The sequence below is a fragment of the Garra rufa genome, chromosome 6 (assembly GCF_049309525.1).
Source record: "Garra rufa chromosome 6, GarRuf1.0, whole genome shotgun sequence".
Classification (NCBI taxonomy): Eukaryota; Metazoa; Chordata; class Actinopteri; order Cypriniformes; family Cyprinidae; genus Garra; species Garra rufa.
In genome coordinates this window covers 4,315,204-4,336,468 of record NC_133366.1, presented here as the reverse complement: position 1 = coordinate 4,336,468, position 21,265 = coordinate 4,315,204, and the positions used below count along the sequence as shown (strand labels likewise).

Sequence of the window (21,265 nt, the reverse complement as noted above, 5' to 3'; positions counted from 1 at the left end):
TGTTCATGTTTTGCTCCATCACAATCAGCTCTATATTACTATGATCTTATTCTAGCTATCATGAGTCTCATTTGTTGATCTGAAGTGTTGAGGTGACAATCACAGTAAACTACAAAAGTGTCCAGATTGCCGTCATTCACCTTGTTATTCTGATATTGAGTGTTTGTGAAACTGCTTTTGTGTTGAATGACTTTCTATTTGAATAAAATGTTCAATTGCCATAGTAAACTTGGCTTTTTTAATTTCATACTTCCTCCTTGTGTATCTTCTTTGTTGCTCTATGGAGAGATTTCCTCCAGTCCAGCAGGATGCAGCAGAGAGCAGGTTTATCAGACTGAAGTGATCAGAGAGGAAGACAAACATCAGATCCAGAGCACTTCCTGCTGTGTTTCCTGGATCATCAATATAAAGGTCAAGTTTGGCCTGTTTAAGGCTGTTTGAGTCCATTTGAGTGTTCACAGACTCCTCTTGTTCGCTTTTGAAGCTGATAACATATGGTTGAATGTACAAAACACAAATATAGTAGTACAGCTCTGCAGAGAGTGTTTAAGTGTTACTGAAGAACTTTATTCTTGTCAAAGGCCAGTGTGAAATGAAACCACTTCCTGTGTAGATTTAGCACTCTTGAAAAACACCAGTCATTATTGTAAAGATCACAGTTCATTGGTGAAGACCTACTGTGAGACAGCGGATAATGGATTTACAGACCATTTATGAAAATGTTGAACGCAGAAATATTAAGAAAACTGGATCTCAAACTCGGGATAAAGATCAAGATCTAAAGCGCAGTAAGCAGAAAATGACTTAAAAGCAGAAATATTGTTGCAGATGTTGTTAATAGATTCACTAATGAGGAAATGAAAACAGTTACACACAATTTAGATATTTATTCTAAGAAAAATTTCAATGTTTCCACATTTATATTAAACATTTTAAAATGGAATTATGTTTTTATTAACTTTTTCCAGATGATCTTGTTTGGATATTTTACTGTAAAGCAACAGTACTTCTATATAGCAATGTTTGTCTTACCTAAGAATATAAAAGCTCGACAGCATTATGTAAGACAATGATAGATTGTCTTAAAGGTTCGTTTGAAACTCAGTTCCTGATAATATGCTGTGTATCATTTGATATGTGTGTGTTTTGGTTGTGTTTGTCAGGAGGAAGTATATGTTTGGTGTTGATGGCAGTGAGTCTCGGGCTCATTTGTGTTCTTCTGCTGGTCTTCATCATACTGCAGCACATCACCATCACAGCAGAGAGAGACCTGATAAAGAGTTACAAGAACACAGTTGAAGAGTTCAATCAAACCATTAGTGATCTAATGACTGAAAAACACCAACTGCAGAACAACTTCAACTCTTTGAGTCAGAAGAACCTGGAGTTAGAAAGCAGCGTCACATCTTTGAGTGAGGAACTGAAGTGCACAAACGTATTTCTTTCTTTATTAATATTATTTAAAAAAATTATGTACACAGTTTTATAAACTGAATGTTTGTGTGGTTCAGGTTGGTTTTTCATGTCCAGTGAGTTGAAGAGCTGGTCTGACAGCAGGCAGTACTGTAAGGATCGTGGTGGTGATCTGGTCATTATCAACAGTGAAGAGAAGCAGGTGAGTTTGTGTGAGTGTCTGTTACTGAATGAGAGGAATCACACTTACTCCTGTTTTTATTCACACAGAGGTTCATATCTTCATTAACCACGGAGAGAGTGTGGATTGGTTTGTCAGACACAGAGCGGGAGGGCAACATGAAATGGGTGGATAATTCACCACTGAATCAAGGGTAAGTGATAAACATCACTGTGTATTTGTTTGTTTTAGTCTTTTTGATTCTCACTATACTGTAAATAAGACACTTTAAATAATGTAAATTCTTTAACAAAAAGTCTCCTCTCTTTTATTTTTTCTGCATTTTCACTTCTGGTCAAGCATCTGTATAATTTAGTTTATTCTTGAAATGTGCTGTTATACTGTGAGTATTGTTGATTCATAATTTTGTCTTCTGATGTTGTTTAGGTTTTGGTTGAACGATGAGCCGAATGATGGTGCTGGAAATGAGGACTGTATTGAACTAAATTATAACAGACAGCAGTCGGGATGGTCTCCCCTGAACAGCTGGAATGACGCCACATGCACAGTGAAGAAAAAAGGCATTTGTGAGAAATAGAGTTCATCTAGTCTTGTGGTTTACTTCTGTTATCGAATGCAATCATTCTTATTGTGAATGCATAATTTCTGATTTAATCCTTGTCTTTAAAAAAGCTGATCTGAAGTGTGTTCGAACGAAAATGTAAAATTGTTGTTATTTTCTTGCTTCAATAAACTTCTGTTTCTCATGCATGAATTAGGCTAATCTGAGACACCAAATTTTAATGTGTTTGTGTTTTGCTCCATCACAAGCAGCTATGTATCATGATCTTATTCTAGCTGTTATCATGAGGCTAATTTGTTGGTCTGAAGTATTGAGTTGACACTCACTGTAAACTACAGAAGTATAAATTGTACTTAATATTATTCTGATTTTTATTCTGCTTTGAAGTTGATGAAAATGGCAGAACAGTGACACCTACTGAGAAAATGAAAATATGCATATCTTGTTGTTGCCAGTTTGTGTTTAATAGCTGCAAACAGGAAGTCATCATCCCACATTTACTATTTTCTAACATCATCCTCTCTGTCTCTTAATGCCACAGTGGTGCAGATTAAGAACATTATTAATTCCTTCCCTGATCTAGTTGATTGTCATCAATATAAAGGTCCAGTTAGGCCTGTGTTTGAGTCCATCTTGATGGTCACAGTTTCCTCTTGTTGGATGTTTTAGGTGCTAACATGATCTCCACATCACTTTGACAGAGGTTCAATATGCAATAAATATTCAGTTATATGGTTATATGAGTTTACAGAGAGTTTTGGAATGAGAATGAAAGTCTAGATTTTTCTGAGTCTAAACTAATGAAACCACTTCCTGTGTAGGGTTTGCACTATTTAAAAACACGGTACACATTATAAAGATCTCAGCTCATCTGTGCACACATACTGTACTCTACTGTAAGTAAGAGCACATCATGGAATCAGGAACCTTTTATGTTTGCAGAAATGTTAATAACAGACCTGCACCTCGAACACAGAGCCGCTCCCAGGATGAAGGAAAAGCTCGAAAGCAAAGTAAGCAGAAAGTTTAATTTGCAGCAAAGTGTGGTGCCGCAGATGGTATCACTAATGTTTGAGGAGATGAGGAACTTACAACAACAAAAAAATCAGTCTATTTTCGGTTGACATTTTTAGCATACTTTCTTGTTTGCGTGTTTTACCGTATACAGTACAGTAGTTTTACGTTTACAATTATTCCAGATTTTTATGAATATTAAAGAACATACTCTTTAAAAAGCCTTATTATTTATCTACCAACCAAGGTAGATTACTAATCAAGATTGATTTTAAATGTTATATCTAATAATATGCAGTGAATTGTTGATAGTTGATGTGTTTTGGTCATGTTTGTCAGGAGGAAGTAGATGTTTGGTGTTGATGGCAGTGAGTCTCGGGCTCATTTGTGTTCTTCTGCTGGTCTTCATCATACTGCAGAACATCACCATCACAGCAGAGAGAGACCTGATAAAGAGTTACAAGAACACAGCTGAAGGATTCAGTAAAACCATCAATAATCTAAAGATTGAAAAACACCAACTGCAAAACAACTTCAGCTCTCTGAGTCAGAAGAAAGTGGAGCTGGAGACCAGAGTCCAAAATCTCACTGCTGAGAAAAACCAGTTACAGAGCAACTTCAGCTCTTTGAGTCAGAAGAACCTGGAGTTAGAAAGCAGTATCACGTCTTTAAATGATGAACTGAAGAAAGAAGAGTCTAAAAAGAGTCAGTAAAAATGTAGTTTTGTTTCTTTACTTTGCTTTATCTTTACACATATAATTTAAAGGAAAATGTTTTTGTTAGGAAATCTGTGTGGTCCAGTTTGTTATTTTATATCCAATGAGGAGAAGAGCTGGTCTGACAGCAGGCAGTACTGTAAGGATCATGGTGCAGATCTGATTATTATCAAGAGTGAAGAGAAGCAGGTGAGTTTGTGTGAACGGTACATTGTTGTTTCATCCCAAATAGGCAAACAATCACTTACACCGATTTATACATTATCTTCTCCCTCCTGGTGGAATGGCCAACCCAACACAAACCGAGCAGCTGAGTCCTTAGCCATCTTCAAGAAATGGCTAAAAACACATGTACTCCACATTTAACTCTAGCACTTTCGGTTGTAATTATTTTCCACAAGTTGATACAATCTTAAAAATAACGGTGCTTCACGATGCCATAGAAGAACCTTTTTGTCTAAATGGTTCCATTAAGAACTTTTAACATCTGTTTCACGAAAGGTTCTTTGTGGCAAAGAAGGTTCTTTAGATTATAAAAAGGTAAGAAAGGGATGGTTCTTTAAAGAACCTTTGACATAATGGTTCTTTGTGGAACCAAAAATGGTTCTTATATGGCATCGCTTGAAGAACCTTTTGAAGCACCTTTATTTTTAAGAGTGTATGATACTTTATGGTCTTAATGAAAAGTTTGGTTGCTTTGGTTGCAATTTCTCAATGGTAGTGTAAAAAACACCCCTTGTTAAATTCAGCTTTGTTCACAGCAATCTGTTCCAACCAGTTAACTATCACTGGAGCGGCCTTGGTCTCTGTGACGTCACACAGCTAAGAAACTGAGAATGGCCTGATTTGAGAAAAGGGATATTATTTACAGAGATTAAAAAAACAAAAAAAACATTGGCTGGATTTTTATCATTATAGAGTGGATGTGTACACACTGTCAACACATATAAGTTTAAACATGTCAAGGTGAATTTTGCATCCGATGACCCCTTTAAAAAATGTCAACCTTTAAGACCTGCATTCTATTTGTTTTCTAACTTCTCCTTTTCAAAATAGCACTGGCTTATCTATTCTTTTTGGATTCTATCTGTTTTCGTTTTATGTATTATATAATTAACAAAAAGCAAAAACAAGGCCTCTAACAATAGCTATTCGGTTTTCTTTCTATTTATTATATAACTGCCAAAAAACTTGCAATGTGTACTGCTTTATGGTAAAACCTACAGTACAGACCAAAATGAATGAGAAGGTGTGTCCAAACTTTTGGTCTGTACTGTATATTTTTCTGTTTATTAAAGTTTTTACTCTACATTTGTGCAGTTTCCAGTGGGTTAGTGTTATTTTTTAAATATATATTAATTAATAAATATTTTTTAAATGGGTTTTTATACAAAAACTGCTTTTTTATGTTTAATTCACTTTATAAAAGACCCACATTTCTAACTTTAATTCATGGGGATAACATGGATAATTTCACATGGTTTAGTGTAAGATTTTTGCCCATCTTTTGGAAAATCCAGTTTTAAAAGTAAAAAAAAAAAAATAACTTTTACCAGTAGGTGGCTGCAGAGCTCCACTATTTGCTATTTGCTATTTGACCACCTGAAAGATATTTTTTCACAAGTTTTTTCAGTTGAATTCATATCCATAGTACAGACCAAAAGTTTGAACACACCTGAATGAGAAGGTGTGTCCAAACGTTTGGTCTGTACTGTATTATTGCTTATTTGTTGATTTTGATTGCTTCCATTGTCCTCATTTGTAAGTCGCTTTGGATAAAAGCATCTGCTAAATGACTAAAATGTAAAAATGTGTTTGTCTGAGTTTCTGTTACTGAATGAGAGGAGTCACACTTATTCCTATTTTAATTCACACAGAGGTCCATTTTATCATTAACCACAGAGAGAGTGTGGATTGGTTTGTCTGACAGAGAGCAGGAGGGAAACATGAAATGGGTGGATAATTCACTGCTGGAACAAGGGTAAGCTATAAACATCACTGTGTATTCGTTTGTTTTAGTCTTTTTGAATCTCATAATAAAAAATAAAACTGTAAATTCTACAAAAAGTCTCTCTTTTATTTTTCTGCATTTTCACTTCTGGTCAAGCTTCTGTATTACTTTAGTTTATTCTTGAAACATGCTGTTATACTTTATTGTGAGTGTTGTTGATTCATAATTTTGTTTTCCTGAAAAACTGAACATCCATGTTGTTTAGGTTTTGGTTGAACGATGAGCCGAATGATGGTGCTGGAATTGAGGATTGTATTGAACTAAATTATAACAGACAGCAGTCAGGATGGTCTCCCCTGAACAGCTGGAATGACGCCACATGCACAGTGAAGAAAAAAGGCATTTGTGAGAAATAGTTCATCCAGTCTTGTGGTTTACTTCTGTTATCGAATGCAATCATTCTTATTGTGACTGCATACTTTCTGATTTAATCCTTGTCTTCAAAAAAGCTGATCTGAAATTTGTTAGAAGGAAAATGTAAAATTGTTGTTATTTTCTTGCTTTAATAAACTTCTGTTTCTCATGCATGAATTCTCATGCACCAAATTTCGATGTGTTTGTGTTTATGTATTCTAGCTGTTATCGTGAGTCTTATTTGTTGATCTGAAGTGTTGAGGTGACAATCACTGTAAACGATAGAAGTATAAATTGTACTTAATATTATTCTGATTTTGTCTGTTATACTGCTTTTAAATTAATGCAAATGGCAAAAAAGTGACACCTACTGAGAAAGTGAAAATATGAGTATCTTCTTGTCACCCATTTGTGTTTAATAGCTGCAAACAGGAAGTCATCATCCCACATTTTCTATTTTTTATCATCATCCTCTCTGTCTCTTAATGCCACAGTGGTGTAGATTAAGAACATTATTAATTCCTTCCCTGATCTAGTTGATTGTCATTAATATAAAGGCCCAGTTAGCCCTGTGGTTGAGTCACAGTTTGGTCACAGTTTCCTCTTGTTGGATGTTTTAGGTGCTAACATGATCAAACTCCACATTGCTTTGACAACATGACATTGAATATGCAATACATATTTAATTATACAGATAGTTTTAGAATAAGAATGAACGTCTAGATTTTTCTGAGTCTGAGCTAATGAAACCACTTCCTGTGTAGGGTTTGCACTATTTAAAAACACGGTACACATTATCAAGATCTCAGCTCATCTGTGCACACATACTGTACTCTACTGTAAGTAAGAGCACATCATGGAATCGGGAACCTTTTATGTTTGCAAAAATGTTAATAACAGATCTGCACCTCGAACACAGAGCCGCTCCCAGGATGAAGGAAAAGTTCGAAAGCAAAGTAAGCAGAAAGTTTAATTTGCAGCAAATGGCGGTGTCGCAAATGGTATCGCTAATGTTTGAGGGGATGAGAAACGTACCAAAAATAAAATCAGTCTATTTTCGGTTGACATTTTCACCATACTTTCTTGTTTGCGTGTTTTACCGTATACAGTACAGTAGTTTTACGTTTACAATCATTTTAGATTTTTATGAATATTAAAGAACATAAATGTTCTTTTAAAAGCCTCATTATTTATCTACCAACCAAGGTAGATTACTTATAAAGGTTGATTTGAGATGTTATATCTAATAATATGCAGTGAATTGTCATTAATTGATATTTGTGTGTTTTGGTCATGTTTGTCAGGAGGAAGTAGATGTTTGGTGTTGATGGCAGTGAGTCTCGGGCTCATTTGTGTTCTTCTGCTGGTCTTCATCATACTGCAGCACATCACCATCACAGCAGAGAGAGACCTGAAGAAGAGTTACAAGAACAAAGTTAGACAGTTCAATCAAACCACCTATAATCTAGAGATCGAAAAACACCAACTAGAAAACAACTTCAGCTCTTTGAATCAAAAGAAACTGGAGCTGGAGACCAGAGTCAAAGATCTCACTGCTGAGAAAAGCCAGTTACAGAGCAACTTCAGCTCTTTTAATCAGAAGAACTTGGAGTTAGAAAGCAGAATCACATCTTTAAATGATGAACTGAAGCAAGAAGAATTTAAAAAGAGTCAGTAAATTTGTGGTTTTGTTTCTTTATCTCTTCTTATCTTTACACATATAGTTAAACAAATTGTTTTTGTTAGGAAATCTGTGTGGTCCAGTTTGCTATTTTATATCCAATGAGGAGAAGAACTGGTCTGACGGCAGGCAGTACTGTAAGGATCATGGCGCAGATCTGATTATTATCAAGAGTGAAGAGAAGCAGGTGAGTTTGTGTGAGTGTCTGTTACTGAATGAGAGGAATCACACTTAATGTTTGTATTCACGTAGAGACTCATATCTTCACTCATCATGGAGAGAGTGTGGATTGGTTTGTCTGACATGGAGCAGGAGGGCAACATGACATGGGTGGATAATTCAACACTGAGTCAAGGGTAAGTACTAAAAACACCTAAAGAAAACCAAGGTGGATTTATTTGTTTTAATGATAGTCATTCTAAAAATGAGACCATTACAAACACTTTTGATGTAGCTAGCTACTGTATAAAATTTATTTTTGATAACTTATTATTCAGGTTTTGGTTTGGAGAAGAGCCAAATGATTCAGGTGGAAGTGAGGACTGCATTGAACTGATACCTGGAGTGATACAAGACAGCATCCTGAACTGGAATGATCTGCCATGCTCAGAGAAGAGAAAAGGGATTTGTGAGAAATAGGGTTTCCTCTTCTGTTTTTAATTGCATTATTTTATGGGATCAATTGTGATTGTGATCAGTTTCTAAATTAATATGATATAAATTGCTTTCATGTTATCAATTATATTTCATGATTTTCTTTAACATGCAAATGTGAAGTGTCCCAGATTGCCCCAATTCACCCTATTATTCTGATATTAGTGTGTGAATAAAATGCTCAAAAAACATTATTACTATAGCAAACCTACAGCATTTTCTCTGGCCTAGAGAACAGATTTATTCCATTCAAGTAATTATAAAGAAAGTAGCCTGGACAGAGAAAGATTTGGATGTTCTGCAGGCTCGGCTTTGTTGTCTTCTTGAAATAAAGTCTATTGACTTCTGAAACTCTGACTCTGAATATTCTTGCAAGACTTAAGACATTTGCTCCACAACAGAACATCATCCTCAATGAACCAGATCTCAGCACAGCATTAAAGCTAAGGCATTTCTAGGTAAGACATCTATATAATGATAAAATGCAATCGTAAGCTATTAAAGTCATACCAGACTTTTCAGCAACTGTCTAACAAACACTCCTTAATCATGCTTAACAAAATTGGAAAAGCGGCAACAGTGTAATGCACAAACAAGCAGACACACACTCACATGCATGAATATCAGATTGTAAATGTGACATTGACTAAATACAGATCAGAAACAATAAGTTAATATTAAGTGACTTACATTTTGACACAGTATTGTCTGTTTTTGCTCTATATCATCTATAAAAAAACAGCATATTACCTATATTTCCTTTATTCCTAAATGAATCAGTCCTTTTGAATAAAAAAAGACTTCTTCATTGCTTTTCTGTGTAAATTGGCATTACATATATTTATTAGTTTATTCATTTATTTAACACGTGGGCCCTAATATGGTCAGTAAGAGTGTGGCCTATTTTCATAATCTCGACTAGGGCCCCACAAACCCATGAGCCAGCACTAACTTCCTCTGTGTTTAAAACACTGCTCATCATTCTAAAGACCACAGCTTCTCTGTTAAGACATACTGTAAGACTCAGTGAAACATGGAATTAGAAGACATTTATGAAAATGCAGAACCTAAAGATATTAAGGAGACAACTGGAACTAAAAAAACGCAGAGTAACAGCCTGGATGAAGAAAAAGTTCGAAAGTTCAAAAGTAAGCTGTCACTAATGTGAAAATTAAAACTGGCAAATACAATTTTTGGGACCAGTGTTTCAGATTTTTGTTATTTGAATGCATTAACTGAGATACTTATACACAATACTTATTTGTGTGTTTTGTTTGTGTTTGTCAGGAGGAAGTAGATGTTTGGTGTTGATGGCAGTGAGTCTCGGGCTCATTTGTGTTCTTCTGCTGGTCCTCATCATACTGCAGCACATCACCATCACAGCAGAGAGAGACCTGATAAAGAGTTACAAGAACACAGTTGAAGAGTTCAATCAAACCATCAACAGCTTACAGGACAATTACACTGATCTAATGATTGAAAAACACCAACTTCAGAATATCTTCAACTCTCTGAGTCAGACGAAATTTGATCGGGAGACCAGAGTAAATAACCTCACTGATGAGAAAGGTCAGTTACAGAGAGATTTTGATTCGTTGAGTCTGAAAAACCTGGAGTTAGAAAGCAGAGTTGCATCTTTGAGTAATGAACTGAAGAAGAAAGCATTTAAACGAGGTAAGTACACATCTTTTATGTGTGTGTTAGCAGTTTATTTCCCCTATTTTCTTTATCTTTTCTATATGCAATTTTCAAAACTCTTTATGTTCGAAAATCTTTGTGGTTCAGTTTTTTTCCCACCATCAAGTCTATGGAAGAACTGGTTTGACAGCAGGCAGTACTGCAGGGATCTTGGTGGTGATCTGGTCATTATCAACAGTGAAGAGAAGCAGGTGAGTTTGTGTGAGTTTCTATCTATTGAATGAGAGGAATCACACTTATTCCTGTTTTTATTCACACAGAGATACATATCTTCATTCATCAAAGAGAGAGTGTGGATTGGTTTGACTGACAGAGAGCACGAAGGGAGAATGAAATGGGTTGATAATTCACCGCTGAATAGAGGGTAAGTGCTAAAATACTAGTTTAAAAGTAGATAACCAATTCACATGCAAAGGAACTCTAGAAACTGTTTTTTTATATATATATTTTCACTTCTTCTCAAGCATACTGTCGAAATTAGAAACGTGTCTTTGCGGTTTTGTTAGTATTGTTGATTCATGACTTGTCTGTGACCTTCCTGATTTGTTATTTGCTGAATGAGTAAAAACTTTGGAGCTGATATAACTGGGACTCAAAATTGCAAACGGAACTGAAAATCTGACATATTATTTCAGGTTTTGGTACAAAGGTGAGCCAAATAACTATGCTAGAAATGAGCATTGTATCGAACTGAATCCTTCAAGAGCGCCACTGAAGAACTGGAATGATCACTCATGTTCATTGAATAAAAAATGGATTTGTGAGATTTAGGGTTTCATTCTATATTTTCAAGTTTTTCCTCACCTTATTTTATATCTGATTGTTAGGCCACTTAATTCATTTTTAAAATTCACTGTCAGTTTATTTCAATAACTGTTTTCATTTTAATGCTAAACCCACATTCTAAACTCATTCTAATAATATCCTGTTTTAGTGAATGCGACATCCTGTGAAATAGTGGTTCTCATCATAGGATTTACTTAAATATTTGATTTTAAGAATAATAAACCATGTTTGCACTATGTGCAAAATCTGTTATGGTTAAAACAACATTTTTACTAATTTACTAATGTGTATCTATGTTTGATTCAAATAGCTGAAATAAACTTTGTTCATGCTCCACACTGCCGCTAAAACTGAGGTGACTACCCTGCTGAGAAAAATGGCTGGTCTTAGCTGGTTAAAGCTGGAAGTAGCTGGTTTTAGTCTCCCAGGCTGGAAAAGTGGCCAAAACTCCCCTAAAACCAGCCTGCTGACCAGCTAAAACCAGCCAACCAGCCTAGGCTGGTTTTAGCTGTTTTTTGTTTTGTTTTTTTTTCACCAGGGTAAAAAAAGAAAGACAAAAAAACTTAAAAAATAAAATAAAATACAAAAAATACAAAAACAGTAGCTTCAAAAATGACCTCTTGTAGATATTTTTTGTACAGGGTGCAGTTTGCGCCATGTTTGCATAAGCCTAACTTGCATGCAAAATAATATATCACTATATATTTATTAATATATAACTATGCAAAATGCCCCTCAACCATGCTGAAAAAAAAAAAACAGCTAAAAACAGCCTATAGGCTGGTTGGCTGGTCTTAGCTGGTTTCAGCTGGAAGAAGCTGGTTTTAGCTGGTCTCCCAGTCTGGCCAGGCTGGGAAAGTGGCCAAAACCCCTCTAAAACCAGCCTGCTGACCAGCTAAAACCAGCCTAGGCTAGTTTTAGCTGTTTTTTTTTTTTTTTTTTTTTTTTCACCAGGGAAGTGTTTATTGGATTAACATTAAGGACAGCAGCTAGTAAATTAGGCGTGGACACTGTAAGAGACAGTGCATCCAATATATACACATATGATTTCTTTCTGAATAAAGCATTTCTGCATCTGCGGTCTCCGGTGTTTCTAGTGAAAGTAGCATACATTCTGAACTGCTAATCTAATGTTAAACCTATTACAATATTTTTGCAATGTCACAATGATCGTCATTTGTCAGTGCCTTACTCCTGAAAGTTTAAGGAGTGTGTAAATGACACAAAGCTGCAGATGGACATTTAAATGGGTTCCTATGGAGACCGGAACAGAAGAGCCTCCAATCTGACATTAGAATTCATGTTGGTATTGGCATATTCTATATTGGCAGCACTAGACATAAACACTGCCACTAAACTAAACAAAACTCACAAATTTTGCTGATTATTGCTGCTGAAAATGCTCAGTTATTGTCATGTTGTGGGCTGTACTAATCGGTCTGACTGACAAAAAGTAGACTGCCAAAAAATATAAATCAAGGAGATGAGTGCAAAAAGGCATTTGTGGTTGGCCAAACTGAACCAGGATTTCCAGGGCAAGAATTTTGACAACATTTGTGTTTGTTCTTATTTCCAGTCAGGTAGGTGAAACATTAGGGTAATCCCTGGTGAAAAAAACTGCTAAAACCAGCCTAGGCTGGTCGGCTGTTTTAGCTTGTCAACCAGCCTGGTTTTAGCTCATAGCTTATAGTGGTTTTTGCCTGACCGCCCTGGTTAGACTGGGAGAACAGCTAAAACCAGCTACTTCCAGCTTAAACCAGCTAAGACCAGCCAACCAGGCTGGTTTCAGCTGTTTTTGTCAGCAGGGGAATTGGCCTGTTTAAATTGGCGAGGCGTATTTGTTTGTTCAGGAGCAAAGGAGGACACAAAGGAGAGCTAGGTTCGGTTTTGCATGCTGTCTGAGATGTGTGCACTGAACAAAAGTACATTTTAAAGCATTTAAGCACAAGATGCAAAAGAGTTGTTTTCCATTTTGTGCTTAAATGCTTTAAAATCTCTTGAATGTTTAATAAACAGTGGACTTCTGTTGGAGAACTTGAACACTTGTAGGTGTGGTAATATTTCAGCATAATCCATCTTGTTATATATCACTTTTAAATGTCATATGTAGAGAGTAATACTCCTTTACAAAGGTACTGTATCCAAATGTATATATATATATATATATATATATACACTGTAACAGATTTTTGTAATTTGAACAGTATTTTACTGTAATATCTACAGTAAGATACTGTAAAATGTATATACAGTATTTTACTGTAAACTGCAAAGGATTATGGGAAAATATGTGGTCACTACTGTAATTCTACACTACTGTAAATCCGTTTACAGTAAACTGCTGTAAATTTACAGTAGTGACCTTGCCCGCGAAAAACTGACCAATGGCAAGGGATATTTTTTTTCTCCTGTTGAGAGGAAGTGGCGGTAAAAAGGACAAAAGAGAAATGTTGCACCAATAACTTGACAAAAAGGTTAGTATATTATTTATGTTTTATGAAAAACTGAACAATTTTAAGATGTTTTCACTTGTTAACAGGAAACTTAACAATATTCATCATGTTTTTCATGTCCGTAGCCTTTTTTTCTGACTGACGGCCGGGGCGCCGCCATAACGGTGAAAACATGGACTGGTGAGTAAGTTAAGGTGACACATATTAGTCGAAATAAACTTTATTTAAACTGAGAAACACGTTTATTCTGCTGCCCTTTAATGCAAGTTAGCTCGTCTGACGAGCCCTTAGTCAAGCTTAACAGCGAACTGAAATACTGAGGTAAAGCGCGTTAGGCAATACCTGTTTCTGTGGAGATTTTAAACAGTATTTTCAAGCCCTTCTTTTGTTTGTTATTTTCAAGTTTCTGGTCTGGATGTGGTCTGTAAAGTCGGAGGTGTATTTTCTTGTGAATGACTGCCATAGTATCGACGATAACATGAACTGGTAAGTTAATAATGTCAGTAAGCCGAAGTTGACAAACTTAACGTTAGTCACAGAGCAGCATAGTATCTTTTCAACGCTGCCTCTTTATAGCTAGCAAGGTAATTCTCTTCAAATGATGTTTAAGAAATGTGTGTATCAATGTCGTATGTAACTTCATAGACGGTCCCTAAATTCAGTGACAGACGTGAAAACAGCGCGCTAACATGAAACACTGAGGTAAAACTGAACACCGCTGTTAAGTGCATCTTTTGTGTTTTATTTTCAAGTTTGTGGTCTCGTGGTCATGGCGTCTGCATCGGAGGTGTATTAGAGTCTTTTTTGGTGATTGCCGTCGTCGCGGTGCAAACAACAGGTGAGATTCCCTTTCATCAACTCAACTAATGTTAACGTTACTAAATTAGCCAAATTAGCCACAGACTGCTGTTCTCTATTGACTCGCAGAACGGGTTAACTTTTTAAAGAGAGTAACGGGCTAGCAATATATTAATATAGCTTGTTTTGCTAATAAATATTATAAATGTTTATTTTATTAAAAATGTAAATTTTATTACTGTACAGTAGTTGTCTTTTCTGATCATAAACTATAGTAACACTAAAAGGGTGTTGTGACACTGTCTGTTACAGGAGATTTCTCTAAGCACAAACTGGATGCTGACCATCAGGGGCAGAATCATCATACAGCTGTCCATTTTACAGACATGCAGAATTAGGTAACCCAAAACACATTTTGATTTACATTCGTGCATTTTTTCAGATGCTTTTATCCTAAGCAAGTTATATTGTTATTAAAGTACACATTTGTAAGGTATTTATTTCCTGGGAATGTTTTTTATTACCATGTCTTGTCACATCAAGATCGGGTTTGCATGCGCTTAATTGTTTCTATTAAATCAGCATTTAAACAGCAAAATGCAGCTGCTTCAGGTATCTTTAATTTACTGTAACCTTTAAATTCATAATAGCAATCATCTTACCGTCTGTCAATTCAGATTATTGTTACTGTAAAGCAGCAAATAGAGATTTTTAATCATAGTAGGTTTATTATATGCACAGACTTTCTAGGAAACACACACGCTATTAGAATGTTTATATGAACAGATTGGTTAGCATTTAGCATGGTCTGTGGCAGACTTTACTAGTATCAGGACAACAGAATTCAATAAACAAGAATGTAATATTAAGTGATTTAAATTATGAAGAAAATATTGTCTTTAGTAATTTTGTCCATTTTGTAAAAATGGTTCTAAACAAAGCCATGTCGTGCGTCTCTGCACACAGCAGTGTTTCATTACTGAATGAATTTACCTTTTTTAAACACCTTGAATCAGTGATTCACTGGCCCATTCATAAAATTCTTTATAAAAAATTTCAATAAAATGTTTCTTCAGTTTTTCTCACTACAGCGTTCATATGTAGTATATAATGTTTTAAAAAAAAAAGTTGGACAGTTGAGGCAAATTCTATAAACACTGCTTTAAAAAAATTTTTTTTTTTTTTCTTGTGCTTGCAGGTTCGTTCAGACAGTCAACCTTTGTGGCAGCAAATGCATTGACAGTCACAGATCAGATGGACTTCTGGAAGGAGGGTGCAAACAACAAGCATCAGCCCGAATCCCATTCTGCTGTTTCTCGAGAGCTTGTCAACTTTAATTCAAAATTACTAAAATTTAACACAAACTCATTTTTACTGTATGATTTTATTGTATTTACACTACCAGACAAAACTTTTGAACGGTAAGATTTTAAATGTTTTTAAAGTAGGTCTCTTCTGCTCACTAAGCCTGCATTCATTTGATCCAAAGTACAGCAAACACAGTACACTTTTGAACCCTTTTTATTATTTAAAATAACTGTTTTCTTTTTTAATATATTTTAAAATGTAATTTATTTCTGTGATCAAAGCAAAATTTTTAGCATCATTGCTGCAGTCACATGATCCTTCAGAAATCATTCTAATAATCTGATTTTCTGCTCAAAAACTATTATGATGTTGCTGAAATTATTATAATGCTAAAAACAGTGGAGTAGATTTTTTTCAGGTTTCTTTGATGAATAGAAAGTTCAGATAAACAGCATTTATCTGAAATATCTGAAATATAAGTTTGTAACATTATGAATGTCTTTATCATCACATTTGATCAATTTAAATCATCCTTGCTAAATAATATCTTTCTATTCATCAAAGAATCCTGAAAATTTAAAAAAATTAAATAAAATATATATATATCTAGAATGATTTCTGAAGGATCATGTGATACTGAAGACGAGTAATGATGCTGAAAATTCAGCTTTGATCAAAGGAATAAATTAAATTGTAAAATATATTCAAATAGCAGTTAATTTATATAATTTATCACAATTTTACTGCATTTGCTGTAATTTGGATCAAATTAATGCAGGCTTGGTGAGCAGAAGAGAATTCTTTAAAAAAACTTATGACTGGTAGTGTACTTACTTATTTTTGCTTTTCAGTATGTGTATGTTTGCCATGATACAAAGTCTCCAGGGGACTGTGGTGATGCCCTTTTTTCTGCTGTATCCTAGAGGTCAATATTTGTAATTTGTACTTTTAAAAAGAAAATGTTCAACAATTAAAAAGAATATTATCAGAACTAATGCTTATGAGTTATTGTGATTTTTATGGGGTTGGGGTGGTAAAAATCTTGAATTTCAGTGCTGTACGACAATTGGATTGTTTTTACAGGTAAAAAATGTTTAAAATAAATGAAAATAAACTCTATAGTACTGATACTGTAATTGAAAATACAGTAAAAATACTGTAATTGAAGACACAGTAAAAATGCTGTAAATGAAATTACAGTAAAAATACTGTAAATGAAATTACAGTAAAGATGTTTTAGTACTGTATATGCACTTACAGTAATAATACTGTAAACATTTTTACAGTAACTTACTGGCATCCAGCTGCCAGTAAGTTACTGTAAAATTTACAGCAAACTTTTTACAGTGTATATATATATATATATATTACTCATATATATTACTCATTTTCATTGTTCATTGTTTAGAAATGAAGATATGTAAACTGAGGACATTTCAGATCCAGTAACCAACTATGACAAATGCAAGCCCATTGGAGGTTTTGACCTGTGGGTGTTTCCGTTTGTTTGTTTGTTTGTTTTTTCGGATCTGAAAAGAAGATGGGATCTTCTGAACTTCCTTCAGCCAGATCTCAGCTTAGGTCACAGTACCACAGTGATGCAGAGGAGAGTGTCAGACTATACATCTATATTTACAGTAAAGGACATGTGTGAGATGAAATCACTTCCTGTGTAAACTTAGCACTATTTAACTGTATCATATCAGAATCATCATTTAAAAGACCACAGCTCATCTGTGAAGACGTAGCCTACCGTAGGACGCAAAAACAAAAAATGGAATTTAATGGACATTACTACAATGAAAATGCTAATCACCGACATTTTAGGGACACGATTGGACATCGAATACAGCGCCAGAATGATAGAAGAGCTCGAAGTCACGGTAAGCAGATCCTTCAGTTCCAAACAGAGATGACCATTTTCTAAGAACAGTATATTATTTACTTTGCATCACATGTTCTTATTTGCATATTTCACTGCATTGAAAATATTAATCAATACTTTTGTGTTTTCTTCATGTCTGACAGGAGAAAGGCAATTTTTGATGCCAATCACTGTGTGTCTTGGAATCATGTGTCTTCTTCTAATTGCTTTCGTCATCTTACTGCAGCGCTGTCAAGCTGGTCCTAAGCGAGGTTAGAACTGTTTTTTGTTTGTTTGTTAGTTTGTTTTTTAAATCTCTTATATCTCGCTTAGGCTTTTTTAAACCGTCTCTATTCTAACCTTGCTATATATAGTGCATTAAAGGTGCCACAGAATGCATTGATACAATGCATTTGAAATTGTTCTCTGATATCTCCATAGAAGGTATATGGCATGGGTAAGGGCAAAAATTGTCCAGAAACAGTTTTACAACCGTATGATTTGTCCCTAGAATTAAGTGGTTTGTTATTACCTTATTTGGAAGGTTAATGAATAATAATGATGAGCTCTGCTCTGATTGGCTGTTTCACAGAGCGGCTCATTTCGCAGCACAGCAGGAAGGAAACGCATGGAGAAAAATATATATTTAATTGCTAAGCTTGAGCCGCTATTAATATGTGGGGCACTAAAACTGCTGTTTTGAATGAACGGTCACTTTTTACTTTCACTTTTGAGATTTGTGAGCACAGGTGCTCTGTGTAACGTTATACTACAGCAGCAGTCCCTGCTGAAAAAAAACAGCTAAAACCAGCCAAGGCTGGTTGCCTGGTCTTAGCTGGTTTAGATAGAAGTGGCTGGTTTTAGCTGGTTTCCCAGCCTGGCTAGGCTGGGAAAGTGGCCAAAACCAGCCTGCTGACCAGCTATGACCAGCTAAAACCAGCCAAGGCAGGTTTAAGCTGTTGTTTTCACCAGGGGCACTCCAGCACAACCAGGAACATAACATTTATTTCCCTGATCTGCCATTTTCGCTATTGTCCTCGCTTTGTTTTTTTCACAGTAGCCTAGATGCAAATCTTGGGGGCCTAACTATTAATGATTTTGATTATAACACCATAGTCTGTGTTATGTTGGAATTGGCCTATTTTTCAGTGGTCTTTTGCAAACACCAGATTTATATAAGGAGGAAACATTGGTGTTTGAGACTCATGGTATGTGATGTCCATGTACTGAACTGTTATTATTCAACTATGCCAAGGTAAATACAGTTTTCCATTCTATGGCACCTTATAGCTAATCTGAAACTTGTCATAGCACTTTATAGCAGTGCTCTTTTGTTGATTTTGATTGCTTTGAAGTCACTTTGTATAAAAGCATCTTCTAAATGACAAATTTTGTTATAATGGTTGAAAGCCTCAATGGGTCCATGTAGCCGCAGACCAATCAGAGAGCCCATGATGACTCCTGTTTACACTTTGGGAGAGGTGTGATGCCCAAAAAAGCCATTTGAACCGATTGTTTGAAAAAGTGCTGTATTTCTGCTAGATTAGGTGACAAGTGCAGAAACTACATCCTCTGTGTTTCTCTAAGGATATCTGTGGGGTCCAGATGGCTTGTTCATGTCCAATGAGTTGAAGAGCTGGTCTGACAGCAGGCAGTACTGTAAGGATCTTGGTGCTGATCTGGTCATTATCAACAGTGAAGAGAAGCAGGTGAGTTTGTGTTAGTGTCTGTTACTGAATGAGAGGAATCACACTTATTCCTGTTTTTATTCACACACAGAGACACATATCTTCATTCATCAAGGAGCCAGTGTGGATTGGTTTGTCTGACACAGAGAAGGAGAGCAACATGAAATGGGTGGATGATTCACCACTGAATCAAGGGTAAGTACTAAAACGATCACAAAAAACTACGTTGGATAAAATAAGACCATCAAGGATATTTTCTGAATATGCAGTTCTCACAAATACATTCTAATAAAAGACCAGTCCTCCTCTCTTGAATTTTCACTTCTGCTTCAGCCTCTGCGTTATTTTAGTGGTCTCTTGAAGCTACTGCACGTATTAAATATTGAGTATCGATTGCTGAATACTTAATTTGGTTGCTCAATGGATGAAATCTTTGAGCAAACTTTAGAGGTTCTGAATCATTAAAAATCATGCACATTTTATTCAGGTTTTGGGGCAGTGGTGAGCCGAATAATGAAGGTGGAAATGAGGACTGTATTGAACTGAACCCTTCATGTCCTGTCCTGAACAACTGGCGTGATCGCTTGTGCTCTGAGACTAAAAAAGCAATTTGTGAGAAAAACAGCTCATCCTCATCTTTTAAATGTTTTTAAAAGTGTACTGCTTTCATGTAAAAGGGTAAGGCTGCTTACTTAGCCTCTGATGTGCTCGTATTGCTAGTATGACCTTGTTATCATGTTTCTAATTTGTCAGTCTGAAGTGTTGGGGTGACCATCACAGTAAAGTTCCCCAGACTGCAATAATTGACACTTTTACTCTGATATTTAGTGTCTGTGAAACTGCTTTTGATTGCTTTCTGTTTTAATAAAATCGTCAATTGACAGATAATCACAGCATTTTTTGTTTTCATTTCTTGTGCGTCTTCTTTGTTGCTCTATGGAGAGATTTCCTCCAGTCCAGCAGGATGCAGCAGAGAACAGGATATTAGACTGAAATGATCAGAGGAAGAGCAACATGAGCTCGAAGTGATGTTCGATTTACATATTTCAATCTCCTGCGGTATATTCGACATTAATGTAATAACATGGATTTATTACTTAAAATTAATCCAGCTATCAACAATTATGAATGAATACTGCCAGTTATTTTGCCTCAAACCAGCCCTGTGGCTAAAATCAAATAAAGCATTCATGACTCACAGCAGTTCCATTAATGCAGAGGCTGAAGTTTTGGTTTGTGAGGTCAGTGCTGTGAGTTCTTTCTCTAAGAACAAAACGTATTTTACATGACATTTAGTTCCCTTTGGTGTATTTCCAGGCTTTATGGCTGTGGTAAATTTCACAAGCCAGAAGATGGCGCTGATCCTCTGAGGCTTTCAATCATGGCCAACTGCAGAGAATCAGTGAACTATGGCAAGCCGTTTTAGCCTAAAATATACGAACCGTTACTCGTCGTAATTGCATTTTTACTAGTAACAATTCAGAGTGCTCTACAATACAATTTTTACTAGTCATATGTCTCCATTGACTTCCATTTTTAATTACAGAGCTCTACAACTGAATTCTTACTAGTAAGAATTCCAATTACAGAGCTCTCTAATTCAGTTTTTACCAGTAACAAATCCAATTAAAGCTGCGAGCAGCGATGAACGGGCCCTCGCACCCGGGCTCACCGCCGACCGTTGGCTTTAGGAAAATAGCAAACATGGGTAGTATGCTTTTAATACAGTAAATATACGAGAAATATCTCATAAGTCATTGAAATGTGCCAAACTTGCCGCTGCCAGATGGTGGCGCTATGCCTATAACTGATTATTGGCATGTAGATGTGTTCAGGCCAGCACTATTATCAAATATATGAAGTTTGGTGCAGATTGACCTTGGTATGTTTGAGTTAGTGAAAGATATGATATATCCTGCTGCCAACAGGTGGCGCTATGATAATATCTGAATATTGGCCTTTAGGTGTCTTCAGACCAGGACTCTTACCAAACCTGTGAATTTTGAGGCAGATCGGACATTTTATTGCTGAGTTATAACAACTTCTATGTCCATGGCGAAACAACAAACTTTTTCAGGCCGCCA

General features: G+C 35.7%; 1 long non-coding RNA gene across 1 annotated transcript; it reads left to right on the top strand.

Annotated features, from left to right (window-relative positions):
* Positions 1–17,390: 17,390 nt before the first annotated feature.
* Positions 17,391–19,202, top strand: LOC141336446 (uncharacterized). Its single transcript, XR_012355711.1, has 3 exons — positions 17,391–17,512; positions 17,658–17,765; positions 19,081–19,202. It is a non-coding gene; the product is annotated as an uncharacterized lncRNA (long non-coding RNA).
* The last annotated feature ends 2,063 nt before the right edge of the window (positions 19,203–21,265 follow it).